We start from the raw sequence: 10,860 nt of genomic DNA, 5'->3' as shown, positions 1-10,860 counted from the left end.
CTTATCCATGAAAAAGAAGAAAAATAAACAGAGAGTGGAGACAAGGGCGGCAGACCTGCTGCGGTGAGGACCTGCAATAGGACTGTTGATCTTAACTGCCCTGGGCACCAAGATGGGAGTGACAGTACCTGCCTGGACTCTCAGTGAACGCAGCCCAGTGCCTGGCAAGGTGGCTTCCTCCCAGGTGCCAGCTGGTCACTGAATCAGAGCAAAGGGCAGGAGGGGCCCTGGGAGACCCCGCAGCCTTCCAGCTCCACTCTCATCACCTGTTGTTGTTGCTGTTTACTCACTAAGTCATGTCCAACTCTTTGACCCCATGGACTGTAGCCCACCAAGCTCCTCTGTCCATGGGATTGATTTCCCAGGCAAGAATACTGGAATGGGTTGCCACTTCCTACTCCAGAGAGATTTTCCTGACCCAGGTATCAAACCCACGTCTCTTGCATCTCCTGCATAGGCAGGTGGATTCTTTACCCCTGAGCCACCAGGGAAGCCCCCCATCACCTGTCCACCCATCAAACCATTATGGCCTTAGGGGAACAAGGTAGGTGCTGACCCCATAGCCCATGGATCAGAGGGACCCAGGAATGTGAATTCTGACCATCCCGCAGGTCATTCTGAGTCAACATCTGAGAACTGCTGATTTACCTCACACTGTCATTTTTCAGGGGAGGGAAATGGGGCTCCGAGAGGCCAAGCAACCTGCCCAGGTTGCCATCTGCACACCTACACGGTCCCCACACATCAGTCATGGAGAGCTTCTTGTTTCTTTCTGGCTCCAGACTCCAGGAAAGGTCTTCCTGGCCTTGCCTCTCCGTGCTGACTCACGGGGGCCTCTGTCCCCTCTCTGACCTGTGTCCAGGGGCTCCGGCTTCACTAGGACCTGAGTTGGGTCCGAGTTTCTGATGTCCATCCCAGCACCTAACATACAAGAAGCGTTCAACAGACATTTTGTAGAATGAACAACACCATTAGTCAGTCCTTCCTAACCTCCACCCTGGGGGCAGGAACTTCCTCGGAGTCCCTGGGAAGAGGCCAGGAAGTAATCCACTGGCTTCTGTTCCCTCCAGTCTGGGTCTTAGAGGGAGCGGGGACCAGCTCCCTTGCCCCCAGTCTTCCAGAGCCAGCCCCACCCGGAGCCAGTGCCAACCAGGGCCAGGAGAGCGGCAGGACCCAGCTCTGCTTCCGGGGCTTGCTCCGTGAGCAACTGGTCTATTTGTCCTCCAGGTAAACACGTGAGGTCAGGAGCCTCCTCGGGAGACCAGGCAAGGCTGGTGGCATAAAAAGACAAAGGGTTATGGGTGCTCCACCCCTACTCCCCAGCCAAAGGCCAAGAGAGAGACCAACCTGAATGCCAGTGGTGCAACTTGAAGGCAAGTCCCACGTGGTCCGCCTCAGGGGGTCTGTCCACGCTGAAGGTCTCCTGCTGCAGAAGGCCAGGTGGACACAGACTGTGGAAAGATCCAACTGAGCAGAAGTGGACACTAGGGTGGTCCAAGCAAGCAAGTCAGCACCATCCACTGTTACTCTGCAATTGTGCACTGGCAGGCTGGTGATGGCAATGGCACCTCACTCCAGTACTCTTGCCTGGAAAATCCCATGGACAGAGGAGCCTGGTAGGCTGCAGTCCATGGGGTCGCTAGGAGTCGGACACGACTGAACAACTTCACTTTCACTTTTCACTTTCATGCATTGGAGAAGGAAATGGCAACCCACTCCAGTGTTCTTGCCTAGAGAATCCCAGGGACGGGGGAGCCTGTTGGGCTGCTGTCTATGGGGTCGAACAGAGTCAGACACGACTGAAGTGACTTAGCATAGCATAGCATAGCATAGCATAGGCTGGTGATAGACTGGAGACAGTCAGCTAGAGCTGGGGTGAGCTTAGGAACCCCCAGGGCTCAGTGACAGTAAAGACAGCAAGGGACAGAAAGGGGGTGAGAAGAGAGAAGGAGAGAGAGCAAAACATACACAATGGCACCCATGCAAGGAGGGCAACTTGCCTCCATCTGCCTCAGTTTCCCCTTTGACACACCATACGGACTCATCACTCATCACACAGCCACTGCCCAGCAGCTGGGCCTCCCTGCAGATTCCCAGAGCACCGAGGACACCCTCCAGGAGGAGTGCGGGGTACCTGACAAAGGCAGGCATGTGGGTTCTTGTTACGGATCTGCCATGAATGTGCTTTGTAATTGTCAGAAAGAACCTACCCTCACTAGGGCCCTGTTAAAGCAGAGGGGGCACACCGGGAGGACTTGAAGATCACCTCCACCTCCACCCCGAGAGATGGTGATGCCAGGTGCATAGAGATGGCATAAGGCAGTGGGCGGGGGGAGGAAAAGAGCCTGCACTAAGAGTCCAGATGCATACGTGCCTCTTCTTCTTCTCAGATGGGGACACTGAAGCCCAGAGCGAGCCCATTATGCCAGGACTTCGAGGACCCACAGACCCTTAGTGATTGACATGTGATCGTGCATCAGCAGCCTCAACACTGCGGTAAGGAGCTTACAGAAATGCTACATCTCAGGCCCAGCCCCAGACTGACTGGACCAGAATCTGCATTATTTTGGCCATGCCAAGTGGCCTGTGGGATTTTGGATCCCCAACCAAGGATTGAACCGGGGCCCTCGGCAGTGAAAGCATGGAGTCCTACCCACTGGACCGCCAGGGAATTCCCAAGAATCTGCATTTTAACAAGATCCCCAAGTGATGTAAGGTTTGAGAGTAGCAGATGGCCAAGCACGTGGGTTTCACATGGATCTACTCAGGCCCAGCTCCTCTGTTTACTGTTCCCTCCCCTGCAAAGTGATGACAAAACTTCCTTCACAGGGTCATCAGGAGGACTGGGGTCCACATGGAATGAGAAGCGTTTGGCACAGTGCTCGGCCTGTGGTGAGCCCTCAGGAAGCAGTCAGGTCACTGGAACTAGGGCTCGCACCATTTTGTGATCCATTATCCTTGGTGCTTGGAGCTTTCTCGGGACAGCCTGGTTACCTGCTGGCTGTGTGATCTCAGGCAAGGCACTCAACCTTTCTGTGCCTCCATTGCCTCACATGTAGATTAATAGTAGCCAGAGTACCTCCCTTGTAGTTATTGAAGGATTAAGTAATTGAATGATCTGATGCATGTGGCAACTAGATAATTTTTTTTCATTTTTTTATTCGACAATCTTTTTTTGGCCACTGTGCAGCATGCAGGATCTTAGCTCCCCAACCAGTAATCAAACCTGTGCCCCCTGCACTGGGAGCAAGGAGTCCTAACCACTGGGCCACTTGGAAAGTCCCTCAGCAAATATTTCTACTGCTATTATTGTGAGAGCTCTGACATCCAGAAACCTAGCTTTCTTCACCCGCTGGGTCATGAGGAAGAGGCTGGGGCAGAACCTCTTGGAAGGGGAGTCAGGAAGGGGAGGACAGGACCACTGCCAGCAGCTGCTGTGCCCAGGGACGGAGCAGGCACTCGTTCCAAAGCCCCATTTCTGAATGAGACCATATGTGCACCTAGATCATGACACACAAACACCCACTAATAATAGCACCAGGGTAAGAGTCTCAAGCGGAGAAGGCAATGGCACCCCACTCCAGTGCTCTTGCCTGGAAAAATCCCATGGATGGAGGAGTCTGGTAGGCTGCAGTCCATGGGGTTGCTATGAGTCGGACACGACTGAGCTACTTCACTTTCACGTTTCACTTTCATGCATTGGAGAAGGAAATGGCAACCCCCTCCAGTGTTCTTGCCTGGAGAATCCCAGGGATGGGGGAGCCTGGTGGGCTGCCGTCTATGGGGTCACACAGAGTCGGACAGGACTGAAGCAACTTGGCAGCAGCAGCAGCAAGAGTCTCAGGGGGCTTCCCTGGTGGCTCACGGATAGAGTCCACTTACAAAGCAGGAGTCGCAGGATCAGGAAGATCCACCAGAGGAGGGCATGGCAACCCACTCCAGTATTCTTGCCTGGGAGGGCTACTGTCCACAGGGTCATAAAGAGTCAGACACGACTGAAGCGACTTAGCATGCAAGAGTCTGAAAGCTTTGCCACAAACTTGCTGTGCGAGCCTTAATAAGTAGCTTGCCTTCTCTGTGCCCTCAGCCTCCTCATCTAGAGAAAAGGATCAGACCATTAAACAATCTCTTGTAACATTCTGATTCCGTGGTTCTGGTACATTGAAAAACACACCTGCCCCCCCGTACACGTCGCAAAATGGGTAACCACAGGGCAGCCAGCACGCTCCTCTCCCCACCTCACCCTCACCCTCACACACATACACACACACACACACACACACACACACACACACACAGGACCAGAGGCCAGATGGAGGCACTCTGGAATCAGCCTAGCCTTGCCACAGACGCTGGGCTCTTCTCAAGGCCCCTCCCGCCCCTTCCCTCCACAGGGCCAGGTGAGCTGGGGCATACCCCTTCCCAGGCAGCACAGTAAAGTGTCTGCTGCCCCCTCCTGGCCAAAGAGGGGATGGCTGCCTGGCCTGCGGAGCCAGACTGAGGGCCTGCAGGGGTGGGAGGTGGAGGTCCAGCAGGCACCCTGTCCTTAAAGTCAACTCCCCTTCAGTTGCTTCCCTTCCAGGATCCAGATGAAAGCTTGAGAAAAAAATGAGGACAAGAAAACCCATTGGCTAATTCGGACCCCTGGGTGAGGAACAGAGACAGGAAACAGAAATAAATACCAGACACACTAATATTTATTATATTAGCAGACAGATAGATGACACTTCATATGAGCCTGGCAGGGTCATAAGTGCTTTACACATATTACCCCATCTAGCATGATCCCCCACTTCACAGTTGGGGAACAAGGCAAAGTCACCTCATTACACAGCCAACGGGCTCACATAGAGCCTGACCCACCCCTCAGAGGAAGGAGCTGAGAAGGACCAAGTAGAGGGAGAGACTCAGACTCGTGGAGGCAGCTACAGAAACGTGGGCGAGGAGGCGGTGGGGAGGGGGGAAGGAAAGAGCAGCAGGATGGCCCGGAGAGGGAGGGGTGGAGGGCGGGCTCCCCTTTGACCCCAGGGCCCCAAAGATGCTATCATGCCAGACCCGCCGGAAAATCCTTCCTGGATCCCTCCACATTCCAGCCTCTGCCGGGCTGGTTTTACAGCCTCTCGGCTGCTGGACACTGTTTATGGCAGCCCCATTCTCCAACCCTTGTCTCCAGGCCCCAAAGGCATCTGGCCAGGCTGAGGGAGGCTTGTGAGGGCGGGGGTCCCCCGCCCAGCCTCCCAACCCCTCCTTTGAACCCTGCTGGGCACCGGAAGGAGGGGGCTGGGTGGGCGCCACAAGGGCCCCTTCCAGGCTCCTTCCAGGCTCCTTACTGCATGTCTGTGGGGAGGAAGCAGTCTCCTGGGCCTGGGCCACCCCACTAGGACCAAGTCCCAGCTCTGCCAATTCCTTGGACACATGATTTCCCATGATTTAACCTTCCCCAGCCTCAGTTCACCATTATGTAAAGTGAAAATAATATTACCTCACGGTTATTTTCAGAACTTGACATATTATAAATAAAGCATCTGCTCCAAATGGTAGCCGATATTATTAGCTATTACAGAATTTGTAAATGAGGCAAGAACTAGAGAGTCCCACCCCGTTCAGTGGTCCTAGAAAATTCCACTAATTCTACTCTCAAGCCAGTCCCTGCGCTACTACCTCCCAGGGCTCAGCAGGTTGGGCCCCATCCCAGGCTGTTCAGCCTCCACACCTTCTGCCTGGGCTTGGGTGTGTTGCCCTCTGCTGGCAGTGGGCAGAACTGCAGTCTCCTCCCCTACCTGGGGCCTAGAAAGCAGAGGCTTTGGGAGCAAAGAGCCACCAGGAAGGAAGGTGGAGAGGCTGTTCGCGGTGCAGGAAGTACAGGGACAACCTCTATGGAACCCAGAAAAACACCAAGGGCAATAGGACCCAGAGAGGGCTCGGAGCAGGAGCCAAGGACTAGAACCTCTGTATTCTAGGGAAAAGTTTGGGCGGATGAAACTGAATGGAAGAGGGATGAAGGAAGGCTTTCTAGAAGGGCTTCCCAGTGATGCAGGGAGAGTTGATGGGAAGGGAGCAAGGGAAAGTGTAAGACAGGTCCTTTCCAGAGACGTGCCCACCTGACAAAGACAGGGAGGGCTAGGGGACCACATACCTCCAGAGACACACAGAAAGGGGATGCTAGGGATGGGAGAAGGACGCCCTCTCGCACACTCCAAGGATGGGAAGAGGTTAATCTGTCTGCAGGCAAGTCTGGAGTGTCTTCCAGATAACTCTCAGAACCTGGCTGAAGATGAACAACTCCCAGGGAGATCAGGAGGGGAGACCCAGGAGCCCGGCCTTCTCCGCTCTCCCTTCCTCCTGTCCACTCCCCCAGTCCCTTACAGAAGTCGGGCCAGAGGAAGAACTTGCAATCACAGCTAAGGTAGCATAGCATTACCCTTCCTGGCCCCCAGGCACTGAACATTTATGGATCCCCCCTCCTCTAGCTCATTGGCCCATGCCCACCACTGGGCAATTTCCTAAGAAGGGAACTCAACCTCCAGGGACTCTGGACGCTAGACCTTTCCTCAAAGTCATCAGCAAGGAGTCCTCGAGCAATGTCAAGGGCTGCGGGGCCACAGTACCCTTTTTCTGAGTCTCCAGACACTCCAGGAGGTCTGCTCTCCCCTCTTTCAATTCCTTTCCCACCAACTACCCCCTCCCTATCCCACCACCAACCCAACTGTCAAGAATTCCAAACAAGAGGCTGGGTTCCAGGCCCCGTGTTTGTGTTTATCTCATGACAGGCTCTGTCTTGTCAGAAGCTGCCCCTGTGCCTGACCCCCTGCCCACCCCCAGAGCCCTGCTGGGAGGATATACTGAGCAGGGATGCCCACAGGCCGGGGCCTCGGGAGTGTGGGTTCCATATCCTCAGAGCAGCCTGGGCCCCAGACAGGTGGAGCTGAGCCTGTGAGGGCCCCCTCCCCACCCGTTTCAGAGTAGAGTCTTGAGGAAGGGCCTGCAAAGAGGATGTCAAGAGCAGGAATAAACACAGGGCATGGGGGAGAAACTGGAGCCACAGAGCTGAAACTGACCCTAAGCAGGTCATAAACAAAGCAGGACTACAGTAAATAAAGAGTGAAATCCACCATAAACAGAAAGTGAAATAGACTATGCCAGAGGGACCTGGGGCAGTTAAAAACATGAGCACTGACCCCTTCCCAAGTAAGCCATGAAGGGAAGGGGCCCTGGGAACACCTGGCCCCGGGAGAAGGAGGCCTGGGAAAGGGACAGCACGAGGGATGAGAGCTGACTGCTAACTGATGGGGCGCCACCACGGATGTGAGTTGATGGAGCAAGAAAGACGGAAGTGAAACTTACAGAATGGCTTGCTGGTGTCAAGGGCAAGGGTCGTCTACCCCACTTTGCCTTTTCTGTTGATCCTCGCATCTCCCCTCCCTCCAGCCCCACAGGGCAGTGGGCAGAATCCCAGGAAATAGCCGAGGGGGAAGATCCAGAAGCTGAGGCCCACTCCAAACCTCAGGAGAGAGAAGCACCTGAGAAGGGTGGGTGGTATGGAACAGACGGCACAGAAGGAATCCTCAGATACCTCAGCAAGAAAAAAATATGAAATACTGGAGTCAGCAGGGCTCCAAATTCAAAGAGCCAGCCCTTTGCATCCTCCCCTCCTTCCTGCCCCATTCTCCTTACTGTCTCACCTTCCCTTTCTCCCTCCTCTGGTCTCTTCCTCCTCTATTTCCCCTCCTCTCCCGCAGCATCCACCCCATTCCAAAGCATCATTCCAAAACTCAGAGTCAATCCCAGCATCACTCTTCTGTATCAGCTGACCCAGCAGACTGACACTGCAGGGACCCCCAGCACATTCAGGACTTGTCTCTGTCTCTCTGTCTCTCCATCTCCCTACTGGTCTCTCCACATTTTCACCCTGTCCACACGCACTCACAGGCACTCACACTCACACGCACTCACACTCACACACCCTCATAAGTGTAAGTTCTCTTCATCTTCCTTTCATCTCTGTGTGCACGTCCTGGCTGCCATGTCCTGCATCCATCTGAACTCTGGAAATCAGGAAGAGAAGGATGAAGTTGGCACCTGCCCTTGCCAAAAAAGGAGTCCAGGTAGATCCCGTTCAACTCCTAATCTGTAAGCATGAGTGGGGGCCAGGGGGGTGGGGAATGATGGGGCCTATAAACCTCCCCAAATCTTCCAAGGACCAGGAGAAGGTCCAGACATCATCAGCCCTTAAAGCCATAACCTGCTTCACTGCTGCTTGCGCCCCTACCCTCCACCACACAATTACTATTCATAGTGCACAGCTGGGTGATTAATGACCTGATTAATAATTACTCAGGCTAATAAAATAATTAATTAATTTGGCAAGTCATTATTTATCTGTTCATTCTCAACCTGAAACTCTGCAACCAGGAGTTTGGGAATCTCCCCTCCAGGCTCTTTCAGAAATGTGATCATTAATGCGAGTAAGGAAGGATGGGGGGATGGGACCTCGTCACCCTGAGATCCTCCCAAGGTAGGAGAAGAGACAGGCTGAGTGCAGATGCGAAGGGCTGCAACAGACTGACCAGGCAACCTCAAGCCCTGGAAGGAGCTGACTAGGGAGGCTGGGGCTGTGGGAGAGGGGGAGGACCCTTTTTTTTGGGGGGGGGGGAGAGGAGACCATAACAGGGAGTTGGGGGTGGGGAGCCAAACACCCAGGTTTGGGGAATTCTTGGATGTATTCTTTCCAGCACATGATGGATGACACCATTTTCAACAAATGATCTTTATCTCGCCTCTTGTCTCCCAAATTTATGATGTTGCCCCCAAGCCCCAGGCTAGACAAGCAAGGATCCGGTGAGTCCTGGGGTAGGGAGGGGGCTGACTTGAGGTGAGGTCCAAGAATCTGTGGGGTGTCTCCAGTACTCTGCAGAAGGGAGAAGTCTCCCTCTATCATCAATTTCTTCATAAACAAAGCTCTGCACAGGACTTAGAATTGAGTTTCTAGAACCTACAGAGTCTGGACCACCCCCCTCCCAATAGGGATGGGAACAAAGAATAGGGAGAAAATAGGAACAGCTGATCTCCTGGGGGCTGGGAAGGGAGGCAGAATCTGGCTCCAGTGAGGGAGATGATTGGCATATCCAGCCAGTCTTTAAACAGGCAGAGCTATCTGCCACATTCCAGGCAGAGGGGCATACACAAGACACCAATTCTCTGATGTCTGGGGCTGAGCTACCTGTCAGCCAGCCATTCACTGTGAGTTCAGACCTGTGGTAGGCTGCCAGTATGTGCAAGGACAAATAACCAAACCTTGCCCTAGAGGCACTCAATTTCCTAAGGGGGAAGACAGACTTGTAAATAGATAATTCCCTCTGCCTTAGTGCCATTAAAAAAAAAAAAAAAGTATATAAAATCCACAGGAGCACAGAAACATCCTGCCTGGGGGTGTCAGAGAAAAGCAATCCAAAGAGGGGACATCTGAACTCAGCCTTGAGGGGAGAGTTCCTACTCTCCCCAAGTGTGGATGGAAAGTAGTGCAGAGACATGGAAGAGCGAGAGGTGCTTGGAGAGTTATCAAGGATGGAAGTGGCCTGAACAGGAGTCTAAACCTTTTCTTGCAGGCAGTGAGGAGCTAGGAGAGGTTTAAGTAGGATAGTGACCTGCCCTTTGGAAAGAGAATATGGAAGGCGCAGAAGACAGATGATAGCAGAGGGTCCAGTTAGAAGGGTGAATGAAGCATGTCCTGGCTGAGAGATCCCGAAGGTCTGACAAATCAGGACCAGGCAGTGGTCTGGAAGCTGGGAGCAGGCAGTTTAGATTTCAAGCCTCCATGAGTCTGAGAATAGAGAGTCTAAGCCTCAGGCTGCAGTGATTTTCCTCACCACCCACAGCCATCCCACCAGCCGGGTATAGAGAAGGGCAGGAAGCCTGGAACTGGGACTTTGATCCAGCCACAATTTTGAGGGGTGGGGAAGAGCCAGACCCTCCTCCACAGAGCTGAGGAATAGGGGAATTTTGAGCCAGGCCTGGCTGGAGGGTCAGATGTCTGTGTTCAGCAAGGCTTCAGCAGGGGGCGTGGACAAGAGACCAGAGACAAGCAGAAACCCGCCCAATGGGTGGGTACAGGGGAGGGGCCGCGCGGCGGTTTTCCCTGTCGCCAGCAGAGGGCGCGCAGGAGGCAGGCCCGATCTGGAGGTAGCCGTATTGAGTTGGCCTCGCGGGCCCGGGCGCCCTCTGCTGGGGGCCTCTCCTGGAGACCCGGACCCGCGGCTGCAGCAGTGGGGTAGTCTTCCATCACTCCCGCTGGGCTACACCCAGAATTCCGCAGGAACCTCGGGTCTCGCCCTGGAATAATGGATTCTAGGTCTGAGACAGCCAGTTCTGGGTTGAACCTCCATAGCTCACAATTTACGTAAAATAATACTTTCTCATCCATTCTTCTTTCCAGCCGTCTGGAAAGTGAACAAGACAGGGGTACATCCCCATTTCAGAGATGGGGAAATGGAAGCTTCAAACCGAGGTCACATGGTTAGTAAGTATACGACTTAAATCCAGGCCTCCACCCCAAGGCTATATTTGATGTTCCTGGTGGTGGTGGTGGTGGTTTAGTCGCTAAGTAGTGTCTGACTTTTGCGACTCTACGGACTGTAGCCCGCCAGGCTCCGTTGTCCATAGGATTTTCCAGGCAAGAATACTGGAGTGGGTTGCCATTTCCTTTTCGATTCATGTCCCTACTATGTGCTAGTCAACGTGTGGTCACTGTTCACAGATGAAGGATCACCCAGGGAAACAAACTAGAGGGCCAAGAGGAAGACTAGTCCGGCTGGCGCGCGCAGGACAAGCTCCCGTTTCCCAGGGGTACAGAGAAGCCACTTA

The sequence above is a fragment of the Bos taurus genome, chromosome 5, assembly GCF_002263795.3.
Source record: "Bos taurus isolate L1 Dominette 01449 registration number 42190680 breed Hereford chromosome 5, ARS-UCD2.0, whole genome shotgun sequence".
NCBI lineage: Eukaryota > Metazoa > Chordata > Mammalia > Artiodactyla > Bovidae > Bos > Bos taurus.
This window is presented reverse-complemented; position numbering follows the sequence as displayed.